Here is a 20207-nt window from a genome sequence, read left to right on the forward strand (position 1 = left end):
ATCAATTTCCTGACGGCAGGAAAATCTCCTGTGATTAAGCTGGAGGTTTGAAGGGGCCCATGGGAGAAACCTGTCTGCCTGTAATGGGTTGTCAGTTAGGCTCATTATTGGGCCAATTATCCCTGATCCATTGGGCTTTAATTGGAGGCTCAGGCATTAAATGAGAGTAGCACAGTTTACATGGGACTCCTAGAGGCTGCTCAGCAAACCCTGCCACGTTTGCCTGTAGCCTCCTGGTTTGGGGGGGGGGGGTTAGCACTTAGTGCCTGATCAAAGGATTCCAGCATCGGGGTGTCCACTGAAAGCCAGACCAATGCTCTTGCTTCCCCCCATGACCACCTTCCCGTAACCCCATCCCATCCTCACTCGTCTGCGGCCTGTGTCCCTTATTGATCCTAGGCTTTTCCCTGGGTATGTTGCAGGCTAGATCCACTTTGGTGCTTCTGGGTATAGAGAGCTGCCAGTCTCGGACAGCCAGAAGCTCTTGGTAGGCTGGATTTCCGCCCTTGGGTAGGCCTGGTCCTGGTCCGTTCTGTTGGGCGTACCTGCAAAAGTCAAGCCCTTCTCCCCATGGACGTTCCATTAAATTCTACACAAAGTTTTTAATCTATCTTTTCTTCAGATTCATCAGGGCCTGATGCAGGATATTTTTATTCCCCTCTCTACCTTGGCCCCAAGTTAAATACCCCTTTCATGCGGCTAAATCAGGAATTTGTCCACCTTTTGACTGTTTCAGTCAATGCCCAAGTGCTAATGGTATTCTCTTCCTTTGTTTGTTCTTTCATGGGATGAGGTTGGCAAGGTCAGCATTTGTTGGCCATCGCTAATTGCCCTTGACAAAGTGTCAATGAGCTGCCTACTTGAATCAATACAGTTTATCCGGTATAGGTATTCCCACAGTGCTGTTGGGATCAGAATTCCAGAATTTTGATCCAGAGATATAGTTCCAAGTCAAGATGGTGTGTGACTTGGAGGGGAACTTGCAATTGATGGTTTGCAGTGAGACAGAGGCAGTACTAGGGGTGAGAGGGAGCAGTGGAGAAGGGGGAGACAGAAGTCGGACACCGGGGAAGGGAGGGGGGTGTGAGGAGGACAAGCAGGGGAAGGTGAGATATGGGAAGGACTGGGTAGGGATGTGGGTAAGAAAAGCCGAGAGTGGGAGGGTGGGAGACTGTTTAATAGAATGTGGGAAATTAGGCCATTCTGTCCAGGGTGCATGTTAGAGGCCCAGCATGCCACGATTATCTTGGGCAGGGGACGACCTCTCTGAGAAGTGATGGTCTTAGAGAACAGTGTGCAAAGGGCGCAGTTTGATTGGTCAGCTGGAAGGATGGTGCTGGAACACAGAGGGCACAGCCACATTCACGGCAGGAAGTAAGATCCAGAATGGTGGAAGATTGAGTCTCCTGGGTGGAGGGGGGTATCTGAAAGTGAGGCTGCAGTTGACCTCGAGAACAGGAGGAATCAGATTCAACTTTGAGGAGAATGGTGGGAGAATAGAATCTGTATATGAACAATAATGGTGCCAAGCATAATGGGGGATGCTGAATGGTCACAGACGGGAGAGGAATCAGAAGGTGGTGATTATGGAGGAGGATGGGAGGTACTTGGTGGGTGGCAGGGAGAAGTTAGAAAGTGCTGAAAGCACTCACATACAGAATATAAGGTCAGGCCACCAATTAAAAATTGCCCACATCAAAGAGAGGTAAGTGCACTGAAAAAAGTGATCACAAAAAACTACGAGAACGCCATAAATAGATTGCAGACAATGAATCTGTGGGAACCAGATGCAGGCACAGCTGCTTGCCTTCGAGGAACGGACATGTGGAGTTGTAAGATCAATATTACAGCTATAATGCTTCCCACATCACCTATCTGGACTGCTCTGTAGGTTCCAGACAGGGATCTCTTTTCTGGGGGGGTGGTCTTTGTGAAGCGGGTGGGAGTCTTGTGTGTGGGGGATCTGTGTGTGTAGGGGTCTATGCAGTTCCTTTAGGCAGGGTGTCCCTGTGGGGGGGGGGGTCCCCCTATTACAGGGTTCCTGGGGTGGTGGGGGGGTCGGGTCGGGTCACCCCATACTGGGGGGTGGGCCCAGGCAATTCAGGCGTCGGGGCTGCTTTGCAGTGCAGGGGCAGTGGAATGGCCTCGGATGGTCTCTACTATCTTGGCCATGGCGCAGTGAACCTCGCGGTGGGCCAAAGGAGTGGAGAATCCCGCCTGTTATGTGCAATCTTGTCCTGCAGAGAAACAAGGTGACTGATTGTGAGGCCACTGGATGAATGAGCAGTTCATACATGCCTAATAGGGCAGCAGGGTAGCATGGTGGTTAGCATAAATGCTTCACAGCTCCAGGGTCCCAGGTTCGATTCCCGGCTGGGTCACTGTCTGTGTGGAGTCTGCACGTCCTCCCCGTGTGTGCGTGGGTTTCCTCCGGGTGCTCCGGTTTCCTCCCACAGTCCAAAGATGTGCGGGTGAGGTGGATTGGCCATGCTAAATTGCCCGTAGTGTCCTAATAAATGTAAGGTTAAGGGGGGGGTTGTTGGGTTACGGGTATAGGGTGGATACGTGGGTTTGAGTAGGGTGATCATGGCTCGGCACAACATTGAGGGCCGAAGGGCCTGTTCTGTGCTGTACTGTTCTATGTTCTATGTTCTAATGTCACTGCTGAGCCCTCCCCAATAAGTAAGAAAGAAGCCATTTGATCTGAAATTAAGAGCTTTAAGTGGCTGGCACCACATTCAGTCTCATCTGTTAGTGGTGTGTGTCATCCCTGCGCACTCTGACCCTTAGACTACCTGACGCCGTTATGAGGGTGTGAGTTCACAGTAAGTAGACGGGTTACTTATGCTGGCAGAGTGGGGCTGAACGGTGAACGGCGGGGCCGAAGGCTGCTTTGTCCCCTTGGACAGAGTGTGTGAAGCACAATCCAAAGCTCCTGACCTGCTTTCTGGGTGAATGGCTTTCTGGGTGCGCTTTTAATATGGTGGGCGGACCTTCGGGCCCATGAGGTAACGGTGGGTGACTTCCTGCTCTTCCCCCACCATGAGATTCGCCGTGCTGTACACGGATGCATAAATAATGAGCAAGACTGAGGGTGTTTAGCCCACGTGCTGCCAAGTGTGAATCACTCCAACTTTCCTGCCCGCCACCAAACTTCGTCTTCAGAGCAGATGATTCGGCACAAAAACTTTAATATATTGCAGATATTATAATACAGAACTACAGTTGAGGCACAAAGCGACGTGTGCAGATCAAGATTTCTTTCCTGATTTTACAAAGCTGCTGGTTCTTAAGGCTCCAAATTAAAAATTAGGTCATACCCATCCATACTGGCAATTGCTTCGAATACTCACGTACTATCTTTTACTATACTGATAAAGCAGCCTCAAAATAACATAGTTTATAATCACAATGTTTTCTTCTTGGACAATCTCTCGGGGTCAAAGATTACTTTCTTCCACCCCGGGTGGCCTGTCCTAAGGTGACTGAGAGGTCCAATGCTGGATCTGCCATGTCTGCCACAGGTGGGGCAGGTAGTGTTTGTTCAAGCTGGTGGGTCGGACTTTGGTACTTCCGACCACTGTTTGTGCTTGTCCCCCACCTGAGCCTGTCGGAGACATTCAAAACGGTTGGCAGCTTCGTGGATGCTTCCTCTCCAGTTTAGGCGGTCTCGAGCAAGCGATTCCCACATGGCAGTGCTGTTGTTGCATTTTTTCTGGGAAACTTTGAGGATGTCCCTGAAATGTTTCCACTGCCCTTCGTGGTAACCGCTTGCCGTATCAAAGCTCGGAGTAGAGAGCTTGTTTTGGGGAGTCTTGTGTCAGGCATGCGGATGATGTGACCCTCCCAATGTAGCTGATTAACCATAGCAGTGCCTCCATACTGGGGGTGCTGATCTGAGAGAGGACACTGATATTAGAGCGTCAATCCTGCTATTGAATTTGCACAATTTTGCAGAGGCTTTGCTGGTGATATTTCTCCAGGGGTTTTTAAGATGTCTGTTGCACATTGTCCATGTCTCTGGTGCATTTACAGGAGGGCAGGTAGCGCTGAGTCTTGTAGACCAAGGGCTTGGTGCCAGGTTTGAGGTCTTTGTCATCAAAATCTCTTTACCTCAGATGGCCATAGGCTGCGCTGGTACACTGGAGGCGATGTTGAGTTTCATCGTCGATGGCTGCCCTCGCTGCGAGGAGCACCCACGGTATGAACATTGATCCACGCTGTCCAATGGTTCATCGTGGATCTCAATAGGCAGGAGGTAGCATTGCACGGCGGGAACAGACTGGTAGAGGAACGTGTCTTCTGGATGTTCAGCCTAAGGCTCATTCTTTCATACGCCTCTGTGAATACGCCGGCAATAATTTAGAGCTTGGCCTCTGAGTGCGTACATGCACAAGCTCCAAATTTTCACCGATCGATTCAAAATGTTCCACAACATTTGAGAACAATCAAAATAAATAAAGGAAAAATTAGAGATAATATAATGGGTCCTGAACAGCTAGACCTCTGGAAATATCATAAGAAAGAAAACTGAACACAGATTGTAAATGTAAGTCATACAGTTATATTCTAAAAACATTATTGAATTCATCTCCTTAAGTCCAGGGAGTATCGCAGAACCTGGGCGAACTTTTCCGACCCCCAGCAGGGTCGGAGAATCGCCTGGGGGCGCCTAAAATCCCGCCCCCGCCGTAGCAGAGATTCTCCGTCACCTGGGAAGTGGCGGTGGTGGGAATCTCGCCACTCCGATCGGAGAGGCCCCTGCGGTGATTCTCCGGCCCGGATGGGCCGAAGTCCCGCCGCTGGGAGGCCTCTCCCGCCGCCGAGGTTTAAACCACCTCTGGAACAGCGGGATCAGCGGCGCGTGCAGGCCCCCAGGGTCCTGGGGGGGCAGGGGGCAATCGAACCCCGGGGGGTGCCCCCACGGTGGCCTGGCCCACGATCGGGGCCCCCCGCTCAGACTCCGGGCCAGTGCCCTGGCTGCACTATTTTCCTCCGCGGCCGCCACGGCCTCCGCCATGGCGGAAGCGGAAGAGAACCCCACATTGTGCATGCGCCGGCAGTGATGTCAGCGGCCAGGTGCCGCTGACGTCACTGCCGGTGCATGCGCGGACCGGCGAAAGCCTTTCGGCCAGCCCCGCTGCCGGGGGTGCCGGTTTTTTGCGCTGGTCTTCTGGTGACAACCGCTCCGGCGCGGGGCTGGCCCCCAAAGGTGGGGAGAATTCCCCACCTTTGGGGAGGCGCAACCCCTGAGTGGTTGGCGCCACTCCCCTACTCCGGGACCCTCCGTCACGCCGGGTAGGGGAGAATGCCGCCCCAGGAGTGTCATGGAGTACTCGCCACTTGTCTGGATGAGTGCAGCTCCAACAACACTCCAGAAGCTTGACACCATCCAGGACAAAGCAGCCCGTTTGATTGCTCCTGCTTCCGCAAACATTCAAACCCCCCACAACCGATGAACAGTGGCAGCCATGTGTGCCATCTACAAGATGCACTGCAGTAACTCAACAAGGTTCCTTAGACAGCACCTTCCAAATCCACAGCCACTACCATCTAGAAGGACAAGAGCAGCAGATACCTGGGAACCCCACCACCTGAAGTTTCCCCTCCAAGTCACTCACCACGCATGGAAATATATCGCCGTTCCTTCAGTGTCGCTGGGGCAAAATCCTGGAACTCCCTCCCTAACAGCATAGTGGGTGTACTTACACCTGAAGGACTACAGTGGTTCAAGAAGGCAACTCATCACCACCTTCTGAATGATTGGTAATAAATGCTGTCCTAACCAGCTACGCCCACATCCCATCAATGAATTTAAAAAAGGTACCGTACAAACCCGTTAAAATGTTGGAAAAGGTTTTAAGAGATAGGGTTTATAATCATCTTGAAAAGAACAAGTTGATTAGCGATACTCAACACGGTTTTGTGAAGGGTAGGTCATGCCTCACAAACCTTATTGAGTTTTTTGAGAAGGTGACCAAACAGGTAGATGAGGGTAAAGCGGTTGATGTGGTGTATATGGATTTCAGTAAGGCGTTTGATAAGGTTCCCCACGGTAGGCTATTGCAGAAAATACGCAAGTATGGGATTAAAGGTGATTTAGCGGTTTGGATCAGTAATTGGCTAGCTGAAAGAAGACAGAGGGTGGTGGTTGATGGCAAATGTTCATCCTGGAGTTCAGTTACTAGTGGTGTACCGCAAGGATCTGTTTTGGGGCCACTGCTGTTTGTCATTTTATAAATGACCTGGAAGAGGGTGTAGAAGGATGGGTTAGTAAATTTGCAGATGACACGAAGGTCGGTGGAGTTGTGGATAGTGCTGAAGGATGTTATAGGTTACAGAGGGACATAGATAAGCTGCAGAGCTGGGCTGAGAGGTGGCAGATGGAGTTTAATGCGGAAAAGTGTGAGGTGGTTCACTTTGGAAGGAGTAACAGGAATGCAGAGTACTGGGCTAATGGCAAGATACTTGGTAAGTGTAGATGAACAGAGAGATCTCGGCATCCAGGTACATAAATCCCTGAAAGTTGCCACCCAGGTTAATAGGGCTGTTAAGAAGGCATATGGTGTGCTAGCCTTTATCAGTAGGGGGATTGAGTTTCGGAGCCACGAGGTCATGCTGCAGCTGTACAAAACTCTGGTGCGGCCGCACCTGGAGTACTGCGTGCAGTTCTGGTCACCACATTATAGGAAGGATGTGGAAGCTTTGGAAAGGGTTCAGAGGAGATTTACTAGGATGTTGCCTGGTATGGAGGGAAGGTCTTACGAGGAAAGGCTCAGGAACTTGAGGTTGTTTTCGTTAGAGAGGAGAAGGCTGAGAGGTGACTTAATAGAGACATATAAGATAGTCAGAGGGTTAGAAAGGGTGGACAGTGAGAGTCTTTTTCCTCGGATGGTGATGACCAACACGAGGGGACATAGCTTTAAATTGAGGGGTGGTAGATATAGGACAGATGTCAGAGGCAGTTTCTTTACTCAGAGAGTAGTAGGGGTGTGGAACGCCCTGCCTGCAACAGTAGTAGACTCGCCAAATTTAAGGGCATTTAAGTGGTCACTGGATAGACATATGGATGAAAATGGAATAGTGTAGGTCAGATAGGCTTCAGATGGTTTCACGGGTCGGCGCAACATCGAGGGCCGAAGGGCCCGTACTGCGCTGTAATGTTCTATGTTCTAAACCAAATTACAAAGGGAAAATTGGAAAGCGATCACATATCTTTTTTTCGTATTTTACCACAAGGTGATACTGAAGCCAGAAGCTACAAATTCCAGTCACACTATTGGAGATTTTAAACATTAAATTAAACCATTTACTAACAAAACAAAACTAAAACACACAAGATTACATTTATACAGTTAAAATTAGTCTGAAAGAACATTGCCCCAAAAGATTTATTTGGTAAGGCACGGGTAGTCCACAGCGAGTAAAAGTAAAAGACATTTATTTAAACAACAAATATATCCATGAACCCAGGTTAAACATCACCAGGTACCCTGTCTCTGTCAATTGGATCTACACTGGCCGACCTTTTATACAAGTATGAGTAAGCTGCCCCGCCCCTACTGGGGGAGCTTGTACTCCTCGAGGAGCACAGGGAAAACAATCATCCCCACACCGTGTGTCCCGTGCTGGTTATTACAATTTACAACTTGGTTAGACTCACAAATAAACACTCATTTAGGCAACAGTAATATTACTACAAGAGTAAAGAGTATTCCCCACTGTAGGGAAGGTATGTCACATGACTGTTCTCCCTCTCCCGGTCTGCTGTGGACATTCCAAAAAACCTAAAACAAAACCCTGCTTTGTGAAAAAAACAGATACTTTTTTGGGATGGCAGAAGTAGCCCGCTTTGCTTCCTCACAGTTCTGTTCCAGCACAGAACACATTCCAGGAGGTCTCACATAGTCACTGTCCAAACATATCTCCCAAACTCTCTTTACATATTTTTCCTCTTTCATATTTTATGCTACTGTCCTTATGCTTCTTTGAAATTCACCTTTCCCACAATATAGAATCATAGAATCTCTACTGTACAGAAGGAGGCCATTCGGCCCATCAAGTCTGCACCGACCCTTGGAAATAAAATTATTTAATGTTCTCCCATTTTTTGGTGAAATAAAATTTTATAACCTTGTCTTATTTATTTATGTCCCTTACCAAGTTGTAAACTACTTGTAAACTAGTTGCAAACTATAGCCTCCTGGATTGACTTGATCCACTACAGTTCGCCTACCATTGCAACAGGTCCACAGCAGACACTATCTCCATGGCCCTGCACTCTACCCTGGAACACCTAGATAACAAAGACACCTATGTCAGACTCCTATATATTGACTACAGCTCAGCCTTCAACACCATCATTCCTACGAAACTCATCTCCAAACTCCATGGCCTTGGCCTCGGCTCCTCCCTCTGCGACTGGATCCTGAACTTTCTAACCCACAGGCCACAATCTGTAAAGATAGACAACTACACCTCCTCCACGATCAGCTTCAACATTGGTGCCCCACAAGACTGTGTCCTCAGCCCCCTACTATACTCCTTTTACACCTATGACTGTGTAGTCAAGTTCCCCTCCAACTCGATTTTTAAATTTGCTGATGACACCACCGTAGTGGGTCGGATTTCAAATGATGATGAGACAGAGTACAGGAATGAGATAGAGAATCTGGTGAACTGGTGCAATGACAATAATCTCTCCCTCAATGTCAATAAAATGAAGGAGATTGTCATCGACTTCAGGACGCGTAGTGGAGTACATGCCCCTGTCTACATCAATAGGAACGAAGGAGAAAGGGTCGCGAGCTTCAAGTTTTTAGGTGTACAGATCATCAACAGCCTGTCCTGGTCCCCATATGCCAAAACTATAGTTAAGAAAGCCCACCAACGACTCTACTTTCGCAGAAGACTAAGGAAATTTGGCATGTCAGCTACGACCCTCACCAACTTCTACAGATGCACCATAGAAAGCATTCTTTCTGGTTGTATCACAGCTTGGTATGGGGCCTGCTCTGCCCAAGACTGCAGGAAACTACAAAAGGTTGTGAATGTAGCCCAGTCCATCATGCAAGCCAGCCTCCCATTCATTGACTTTATCTATAATTCCTGCTGACTCGGAAAGGCAGCCAGCATAATTAAGGACCCGACGCGCCCCGGACATACGCTCTTCCACCTTCTTCATCAGGAAAAAGATACCAAAGTTTGAGGTCACGTACCATATGACTCAATAACAGCTTCTTCCCTACTGCCATCAGACTTTTGAATGGACCTACCTCGTATTAAGTTGATCTTTTCTCTACACCTTGCTATAACTGTAACATTATATACTGCAGTCTCTCCTTCCTTCCCTATGTACGGTATGCATTCTTTGTACAGTGTTATGGGAGCGGCGTTTTCAGAACCCCAAAATGTATCATGGAGTTCAACCAACCTCTCCTTTTAATGTATTGTTCCTTTTGAAGCACACTGCTTGGTCCCCAGGTGTGGTATTACAATTATGGACACGTGGGTTTTTAAACACAAAACAATGTTTATTCCATGAATTCAACTGAACCTTTTAACACCCCTTACTTCAAAGATAACCCCGAAAATAATACAACACTAAATAATCCCTCAAACTGTTCCTTCAAACCTCCAAAAGACTTAACACCTTTAAACCGAAACACATCAGGTTAAAGACATTACTATTATGAGTTTAAATCACCCAAATGATTCAGAGATAGTCTTTCCTGGCAGAGATCACCGCAGATCCAGCTCACTGCAAACACAGACACACCCAAGCTCTTTTTCTTCATGTAGCTCTCTCCTTTTAAACAGCTCACAGCAAACCAGCCAGGCACTTTTCAGCTGCTCTCTCAAACTGAAACCAAAAGCCCCAAAAAAGCAGAAGTGAGCTCAACTCAGCTATCACTGACATCACTTCAGTAATATGAGCTGCTGCATTTCTTAAAGGTACATTGCTTAAACATCCATTTGTTAAAGGTACTCTCACATGACAACAGCATGCAAGAAACAATACTTTTCACTGTATACTAATACATGTGACAATAATAAATCAAATCAAATTTAATATCCCTTTGAAATTTAACAACTAAAAAAATTCCAAATCTTCCCTTATCTCCGAATACAGATTTCTACCCATAATTTCTTTACTTATAAAAAATTCAGCTTAGCCATATTTACTTCAAGTGCTTGCCTTGACAGCGTGAATTTTTTAATGTCCTCACCCTGCAGACAAACTGACATCAACTTAATTAAATTGGTCACACACCAACACATACACAGCCACAAGCCTGTTTCGTAACATATCACAAGAAACCCCAAATTGTTAAAAAATACCGTCTTTCTTCACAATAGTCAAACACACTCTTCTAATACCAAACTTTCTGATGTTCTGATGGTGAATACTTCATTATCGAAAAGCAAGTAGCTTCGGCAATGCTATTATGTCATTAGTTGTCCCTCCAAACATTAAAACACTTTTAATATAAGAAAGGAAAAACATTATTGCAGAAGTTGTGCTATTGGACTATTCCCAACTAATCTTGAACGTGTTAGAAAGTTCTTTCCAAATGTGTGCTCATTATATTTTGATGAGCATGCAATATTTTGTGCTTTAACACACTTGGAATTCCTGCAAATTCATCTGATTGGAACTTTATGCCCCATTGCCGTCCCAGAGCCAACTCTGCTCAGGTCAGTGGGGGGGGGGGGGGGGGGGCACGCCTGAAACCTTCTTGGTTGCCATACTGCTCAGAAATATGTTGTACTGAATGTAGTGATCTCTGTATTTAATAATACATGATCAGACTATGTTAAACAAGTGCAGGCAAATGAACACTAGATGGCCTCACTATCAGGACCTATATAAATGTTTTCCCGCTCTTTCTTAGAGGAATGTGTGTCAGGATTGCGGAGAGAACAGAAGTGAGAAAGCTAGAGAGAATAAGTTATTAGTTATCAGAGTTTTATATCAACTTATTTCACAGTTAATATTCTACAGTTGCTTATTTGTTTTATTAGTTTAGTATTAAGTAGAAAGAACACACAAGACAAATTTACGTTACTCAATAAATTACTTAATCATTACTGGAAGATTACGGCTATCATTCGACAACTCGGCTTGATTAAGAGAGTAATAAATATATTACATATCGTAATATAACATGGTACCAGGTTAAATTACACTTTAAAGAACGACTAGTAAAGAAATGTAAACAAAAAAGACAAAGTTCGGAATCAACTATTCAACTGGCGGAGTCATCGCAACAACTGAATCCTCGACTACAAAGAGATTTTTGATGGAACAAGTGCAAGCTCCCGGACATCTAAAGACAACTGGTAATCTTAATCTTAATTGGAGGTTGTTGAAACAACAGTTCCAGCTTTATCTGGAAGCCAGTGGCTTAAATATTGCTTAACACGGAATTTAAATACTGAGCTTATTGAAGGAGCCTCTGATTTTGGAAATGGACCGAAGAAATAATTTGAATAACTATCACATGTGAATGCAAATCAGCAGAAATCCACTTCTACATTTCCTTCATGTTGAAATCAATAAACCAGAGAAACATTTTAAAGTAAACACTTTCATTTTTTTCCCCAGAATTGCCGACGGACAAAATGCTTTTTTTGGGAATCAGAAAGATGTGAAACTTGTCCTAAATCTGTGAAATTACTCTGGCTCCTTAATTCACTCAACTGATTCAGCGACTTAAGTATTGTGGCTACGCAAGTCAGACGCTGGGTATTTAGCATCAAGTGACTTTCATCCTAAATCCCCAAAGTCCGTCCACCGTCTACAGGGCACAAGTCAGGATTGTGATGGAATACTCCGCATTTGCCGGGAATACTCCGCACTTGCCTGGATTACTCTGCATTTGCTTGGATTAGTTCAGTTCCAACAACATGCCGAGGTCCCAGGTTCGATCCTGGCTCTGGGTCTCTGTCCGTGTGGAGTTTGCACATTCTCCCATGTTTGCATGGGTTTCGCCCCCACAACCTAAAAGATGTGCAGGTTAGGTGGATTGGCCACGCTAAATTGGCCCTTAATTGAAAAAAAAATGAATTGGATACTCTAAAAGAAAATTTTAAATTTAGGCTCTTGGAAACAATAAAATGCCTCGTGACATTTGATTTTTCCTTCTTCATTCTCAGGTGTGTTACATTAAGCTGAGTCAGTGAGACACTTACACCCATGAGGCTCAGTGTATTCCACCTTTCTCTTTGGATGTAGACTTGCTGCTCCACTCTATGTCTCCATTCATGGCATGGCTGGTACTGGGATGTCAAACAAACTGGTACACGGTGGCTAGCAATGCTGCCGCACAGTGACCGTTTCGGAGGGTCGGTGCAGACTCAATGGGCCGAATGGCCTCCTTCTGCACTGCAGGGATTCTATGGGTTTTTCCGCTCTTTTGTCACTCTCTACCAAGAGAAAGGGATGTACTTTAAGGTCTCCGCACCTCTGATCAAGGCCCTCAGAAATAGAACCACTGATCCTGTAATTCCTTACTAAGGCTGAACAGCAAGCTCATTATTTCAGCACCAGTTCTGAATTTCCCCAAACTTTCTACCATTACACTGCCAGAACATCATTGGAAGAGCAGCAGAAACCTTATCGGGACCGCGTTGCAAGCCCATTCCCCTTTTCCCAACTGGTTTAGATAAACAAAAATAATCAAAAAGTATGTTGAAGTGAACAACCTCCCTTTTCTGTATTTAAAAGTTGCACCGATGTTGAATCTACTTGTTTTCAGAGAATGTTGGAATATTTGGCTCGAGCATTTAAATTATATTCTGATTGATGATTGTTGAACAACAAACCTAGATAGGTCAAGAGAAAGAGAGGAATGCTTAATTTATATGACAAATAGAACATTTTATGCTCATCAAACACTCTGCAATGTACAAAAATAGGGCACTGAAACCTGCAGGGAGATTGTAAACTGCTAATTCCGCTTACAGGCACGAACAATGATCATTTGAACTTGAACCACTTTTCCCACCACACGATCCAGTCCTTCAAACGTTCCTTCTGCCTGACGCAGTAAAGACCAAAGAGTTATTATGAATTAATTCAAAATAAGGTGTACTTGACTAGAAAAGGTAACTGCTCGTTGGACTTTACCACAGTTTCTACCACAGGTTTTGCCACAGTTCCACGCCCCAAGCTTCCCCTCTCCAGTCCTTTAAATTGCCTGAGTTAAGGCTGCTGGGCTTCCTTTTTCCTTTTGACTAAGCTGACAATTTCCCTAGTCATCCATAGTTCCCGCATCCTGCCATTCCTATCCTTCATTTTTGTGGGGACATGCAGGTCCTGCACTTCAATCAACTGGCCTTTAAAAGCCTCCCACATGTCAACCATGGATTTTCCCTCAAATAGCTGCTCCCAATCCACATTTCCCAGTTCCTGTCTAATTTGGATGTAATTGGCCTTCGCCCAAATAAGCACCCTCACCCATGACCACTCTTGTCCTTATCCATGACATATTAGAGGGCAAAAAAAAATCAGCATTTAATATTGAATCTGAACGTCAGCACCTCCAACAGTGCAGCACACCGGCAGTACTGCATTGGAGCATCAGCTAGATTTCCGTGGTTCAGGAGGCGGGGGGCGGGGGACTTGAACCCACAATCTTCGGACTCATAGACAGGCGTGTTACCAACCAAGGCACGGCCGACACATTGAAACTTGGGCTCATCTGGATTGGAATGCACAACCTCTCCCACATTTCAACAAACAACCTCAGAGTGAGTAACAAACCCCTGGGCCAACAAACCAATTGCCAACGCATGTAGCAGATGGGTGACTGATACATGAATCTGCATGGCCAACATTTTCATTACCTTTCCCACTGAACACTAAAACTAAAGACTCAGTTGCACCACATTGCTGCTTTTCTAGATCGAGTGGGCGTGAAAGCATTCGGAGTGGTTAATGTACGGCCATCCACGAAACAATATCCTGCCCATCTTCTACTGCCTCCTCTCTGTGCACTCTGATTCAGGTGCTGTCTTAGGAAAGGGAACAGGAGGAGGCCATTTGCCCCTTAAGCCTGTTCCAGCATTAAATCACAACTGATATGGGACCCAATTCCATATCCTCACATCCCTCAAATTATTTTGGTTAACTAAGTGCAACAATCTCATTAAAAAATTATCAATTAGCGTACTGCTGCTCATCGAAGAGAGTTCCAAATTTCTACTACCTTTTGCATGTAGCAGTGTTTCCTATATCCACGCCTAAAGTACCTGGCTCCAATTTGTAGGCTATGTCACCCTTGTTCTAGACAGTTCTCATGAATATGTTGAAAGCTCATGATCAAATCACCCCTTAGTCTTCCAAACTCCAGGCAATTGAGCCCTAGTTTTGTGATCTCGCCTCTAAAATTAATCTTTGGAGTCTACGTAGCATTCTAGTAAATCTGCGCTGCACTCCCTCCAAAATCCTGTTCTGGGCCAGTGCTGGTGCTGGCAGGCTATCCTACTAGACCAGCAGTGACATAAAAGGAACTAATGCTTGCTGTGAGATGATGTTTTCAACAAAGCCAATATTAGAAAAGTTGTGTGTGACGATTATAAGGCTCTGTGGGAGTGGGAAGCAGCCAAATAGGACAACAAAAACCCCAATGGTACCAGACTCATGTTTAGCAGAGGGATTTTTCTAATCCCTGGACATTCATCAATCTAAGGATGTCCAGAATGGCCTGACACAAGGAAGTTAAGGCTTTGCAATTTCTAAACTCTCTTCCAGTTCGAATCTGAACCACAATGTAATGTCCCAACTTGTGATGCAGCCGGAGGAGTAGTCCATTGCAGGTTGTAGTGGGTACACGGGAACAGACATGCGTCTCAATCTGCAGCACATTCCGAGTGCCAGTAAGTGATCATGCATCATGTGGCTAGATTACGTTACAATTGATTTATGCATGAAACTCTTTGAACAAGTGATGAGGCAAACATGTCAATCATAATTTTCAGCGTCAGTGAACTGTCTGCTGCAATGTGGGTTTCCATGATAAATAATAAGAGTTTGTGTAAGGACTTGAAGTGAACTAGCAGTTAGTCCTTACTAAGTGGCAACAACCTTGGACGCGATCTACCCATATTGGAGCAGAGCCCTGTGATGAGCGCGTTCTGCCGGGTATTTCCTGGTGCTCACATTGCTGAGAAACACCATGATATATCGGGATGCTGTTCGGGGTCTCAGCAGAGAATGCCCTGCTGGGGTCTCACTTTGTCCCATTTCCTGCACTGAGGGGCTCCGCCCGCCAGAACTCCCCAGTGAAGGAAGAGATTGGGACTTTTTAAGATCTCTCGACGTCAGGACCTGACCCCTGAATCCTACAAAGCCCCAACGCACCTATAGGGGGAGTCTTTGGGACCCCTGCACCCCACCGCACAGAGGCAGGGGACCGACAGGCCCAATTCCCGCTGTGGGAAAAATGCTAGCCTGGAATCCTGGCAGTGCCCCTGCCAGCTGGCAGTGCCAAGGTACCCAGTTGGCACCAGTGTCATGATGCCACCCTTCCTATGCCACCCATCCGAACTCCTGGGTGAACTCCACAAGTGCCGTTCCACCTGCTCACTGTTTGTTGGGACCAACAATGAATGGCGCTCACCCGAGGACTCCAAGGCGGAGGGGTTCGATACCAACGCCTCGGGTAGTTCAGGGGAGTGCATGTTAGAGTGAGACTAGCTGTCTCACTCTAATATATAGATTTGCCAGATAGTGATCATGTTAGATCTCACAAGGCGGGCCAGCCAGGTAGACCCTGGAAGAGGTCAGTAGATCACGCCTCTTGTCTCTGATTCAGAAGGTTGTAGAGTTTGCAGCTTCATCGAGAGCTGAGCACAGAGCGCCAAATCATAACTCCCAAAAACAGTGGGGTTAGGGTCATGTCAAAGATTAAAATGCAAAGGATCTGGAATAGGAACTGAAACCACCTCAAACTCACCCAATTTCAGTTTCAATGGAAGTGGGTCAAGGAGTGCGTGAACCAGCCACTCACGGAAAGCTGGCTGGTCACCTAAGCATTAGACTGAAGCTATCTGCCTTCATTTTAAGTCTCTCAATTTGTAACTACAGATGGTCAGATTTCCTCGGCTTCAATAAACCTGCCAGCTTAAAGGCAACAGACAAATGCTTTGTGGCATTGCTTGTGGACCAGGAGAAGCTGGAGTGTTGTTTTCTCCAAGCACAACAAGTTGCCGAGTGAACCATTCCCTAACTATTGGGCTCACGTGGACCATCATTTAACTTTTCCCTTGGGATCAGGACTCTCCCAGACTAACAAGAGAGCTCCCCTCCAAGATGGGGAGACCTCAAGTGATCCAATCCTCCCTCGCAATCCAGAACTCAATCTGACCCAGCAATCCAGACCCCACCCACCGTGATCCAGCCCTGGTTCTATGTTCCAAATTCCCCATGATCTAGACACCCCATAATCTGGACTAATACTGAAACAGCTCGGAAACTAAAATATACACGTGGCCAGGATGTTGCAGACGGTGGCATTTCTCTTTCTGCCATGTGAGGAGTTGGTGAAAAACACACCCCACCTTTATTAGCTGCCCCGCTGTTTCACGCTCCATTGAGTGTTACCTGGCTGGAGGCAGGACATTTGCCCCACAGTGGGGAAGAAGTTTCACTTCAGAGAGCTGTTGGCTAATAAGGTCTACTGGCAGCCTCTTGGTCCCAGCAATGTTGGGCAGCATGGTAGCATTGTGGATAGCACAATTGCTTCACAGCTCCAGGGTCCCAGGTTCGATTCCGGCTTGGGTCACTGTCTGTGCGGAGTCTGCACATCCTCCCTGTGTGTGCGTGGGTTTCCTCCGGGTGCTCCGGTTTCCTCCCACAGTCCAAAGATGTGCAGGTTAGGTGGATTGGCCATGATAAATTGCCCTTAGTGTCCAAAATTGCCCTTAGTGTTGGGTGGGGTTACTGGGTTATGGGGATAGGATGGGGTTACTGGATTATGGGGATAGGGTGGAGTTGTTGACCTTGGGTAGGGTGCTCTTTCCAAGAGCCGGTGCAGACTCGATGGGCTGAATGGCCTCCTTCTGCACTGTAAATTCTATGATTCTATGATGCCATAGCTGCTTTCGCCAGGCCTGGAACCATGAGCATTCTCACAGCCTAATTCCCAGAAGTCCAGGAGCAGGTATGTATTGGGGGTATCAAAGCAGAGAGGGTAGGTGAGGCCTGTGGTTGTGGACAGAGGGAGATTGGAGTGTCGGTGGTAGTGGTGGTGGGGGTTACCCCATTGGGACAAGATCTTTTTGGGATGATGTCTGTAGTGTTATGCATATGCAATTGTACATGTAAATATGTTTGACCTCTGACCACTAGGTGGCAGGCAGGTTACACCATGTGACACTGCAACCTAGGGGGAGCCTGTAGAACATAGAACATACAGTGCAGCAGGAGGCCATTCAGCCCATCGAGCCTGCACCGACACACTTAAGCCCTCACTTCCATCCTATCCCAGTAACACAATAACCCCTCCCAGACTTTTTGGTCACTAAGGGCAATTTATCATGGACAATCCACCTAACCTGCACGTCTTTGGACTGTGGGAGGAAACCGGAGCACCCAGAGGAAACCCACGCAGACATGGGGAGAACGTGCAGACTCCGCACAGACAGTGACCCAGCGGGGAATCAAACCTGGGACCATGGCGCTGTGAAGCCACAGTGCTATCCACTTGTGCTACCGTGCTGCCCGATGAAGTTGAGAAACAGCTGCAGCAACTGTAGAAGAAGTTGTCATGGTTAGTTGTGTTTGTTCCAGTTGTTAGGATTAGTTTCCAACCCATGGTTTGTTATACAATAATAAATTTGACTAGCGGGTGGCCTCCCCCCCCTCCCCCGAGAGAATTCGGCGGCCGGCGGGGTCGGGATTCACGCCGACCCCCGGCGATTCTCCGACCCGGCGGGGGGGTGGTCAGAGAATCCCTCCCTAGATCCCTGAGCAAACTTTGAGTTGCATCTGTCATTTAATATGCAATTTATAGTTAATCAACTATACTCTCTCTATTAATTCATGTTCAACTTACATTGATTTGGGGTTTAGACTACAGGAGGATACCCAACATAGTATTTAATGTTTGTTTTGTTTGTATAGTAAAAATTATTTTGTTTAAATTGTGGAACTTTTTCACTTTCTTCTTTTTATATACAAGTGAGATTACAGATTTCTAAAAAACCACAACACTGGTCTCTACCGAGATCATAACAGTATTCATTGAGATGCAGAGGAGAAACAGCCCTGTTTGCCTTGTAGCAGCCTTCGTAGTTAAAAATAACAATTTTCCCATCTGTGTGCTCTTCCCAAGTCCCATGAGCTTCTGGCGACAGAACTGAAAGGAGAGCGACGACTCTTTATCCATCCACAGTACAGCAGCACGACCACATCTGCAGTCTGTGGAACAGAATTGAAAGACTACTATTTTTTTCACATAGCAGCTGACACACGCTCCATAAGATATTTAATTATTTTTGCGTTTGTGTTGAATTATTACCAGCCAAATCAACAGACTAGCTCTGTGTCAGGGCCTCTCATGACCCCAGCCAGTTACATCAGAAGGCAGCTCATAAGCTTCAATGGGCCGATTGTTAAAAGGGTCAACTGTGCGCCTCCCTCCCCCATTGAGCGGACACGAGGAGGTAGAGTCAGGACAGAATCACTCCAGGTACCTTTCCAATGCTGCTAATCCCAAGGTTCAGCATTAACTGCAGAGAGTCAGTTGAAAAACTGCACTGGCAGACCGCTTCACCTCATATTCCCAGTGTTAAGGTTCCACAGTTTAAACAAAATAATTTTTACTAAACAAGGGGCTGGATTCTCCGCCCCGCCACGCCACATTTCTGCCTCAATCAGCCGGCAAGATTCTCCGTTACGCCGGCCGGTCAATGGGGTTTCCCATTGTGGGGCAGCCCCACGCCGTCCGCAAACTCCGGGCATCAGCAAAACGGAGAATCCCGCCGGCGGAGAATCCCACCCAAGAACTTTGGCAAAGAGTCATCCAGAATCGAAAAGTTGACTCCATTCTCTCTCCACAGATGCTGTCAGACCTGCTGAGACTGGCCAGCATTTTCTGTTCTTCTTTCAGATTCCAACATCTGCGGTAATTTTTTTTTACCTGAAGCGTTTAATTCACTGCCACTTCTCTTCCAGGAATCCCTACCCTGAAGAAGCACTGCTCTTCTCTCCGATAAAAAAAAAACAGCTTTTGGCAAAGAGTCATCCAGACTCGAAACGTTGACTCCCTTCTCTCTCCACAGATGCCGTCAGACCTGCTGAGATTGGCCAGCATTTTCTGCTTTTGTTTCAGATTCCAGCATCCGCAGTAATTGCTTACACCTCATATTCTGCTAGATTGTCCTCCCTTTACTGGGCTGTGGAAGAAGGCCAAGAAAATCACTTCAGAGTGCCTGATAGTGTGTGCAGCAGTCAGAAATGTCACGTGAAGGTAGATCCTCACCGCATATCGTAGGCTAATGACGCACAGCAGCATTCCTCAAGACTTTGAATCACTTTAGGGGGGGAAATTGCTTTAGTCAGAATCTTAACAGAAAACGTATTCACCATTTTATACATCAGTTTCTTAAAACTAATTTATTAGTTATTTCATAACTGAGAGTTGACACAAGTTAATAAATAGGCTAGAAGTCCTTCTCCAGAGAAATTGAATGGGTTCTTTTACCACCAAGGATCTTGAATTATCTTGTATTTATGTGGTTTTCTTTCTGTTTCCTGTTCGTAACATAGTTTTCATGTGATCTAATTGTGTATTGAAGATTTCAAAAGAGTGACTTAATCTGCCTTTCATTTATGTTGGATGCTGCTACGTTCCTTTTATTTTCCTTGAAATCAAATGCATATTTCCAAAGGAGCTCATATATTTTAATATGCCACATTTAAATGAGCAACTTATTTTTTATGTTTTTGCTTTTGCAGTGTCAAAGTGCAGGCCTCCCCCCCCCCCCCCCCCCCCCCCTCCCCTCCAACATTTCTTGTGTTCTCAGTTGCATTCCAGATTTCATAAGGCGTTTGAGATTTTTATGAACCATTAACTCTGGTCTTATATTCAGCTGGATATTGGCTTTTATTACCCTGATTTAACAATCAACCCTGAATTTCAGCAGATCATTTATTCCAAAATACAAAAATGGACACGATTTATCTAAATGGGAACCAG

At 46.3% G+C, this 20207-nt stretch overlaps 1 protein-coding gene across 2 annotated transcripts in view; it reads right to left on the minus strand.

Annotated features, from left to right (window-relative positions):
- Window positions 1-20207, minus strand: part of LOC119951867 (sodium/potassium/calcium exchanger 4-like) — a 295680-nt gene that overhangs the window by 121492 nt on the left and 153981 nt on the right. The gene's annotated exons all lie outside the window — the stretch shown is intronic.

The sequence above is a fragment of the Scyliorhinus canicula genome, chromosome 2, assembly GCF_902713615.1.
Source record: "Scyliorhinus canicula chromosome 2, sScyCan1.1, whole genome shotgun sequence".
In the NCBI taxonomy this organism is placed as follows: domain Eukaryota; kingdom Metazoa; phylum Chordata; class Chondrichthyes; order Carcharhiniformes; family Scyliorhinidae; genus Scyliorhinus; species Scyliorhinus canicula.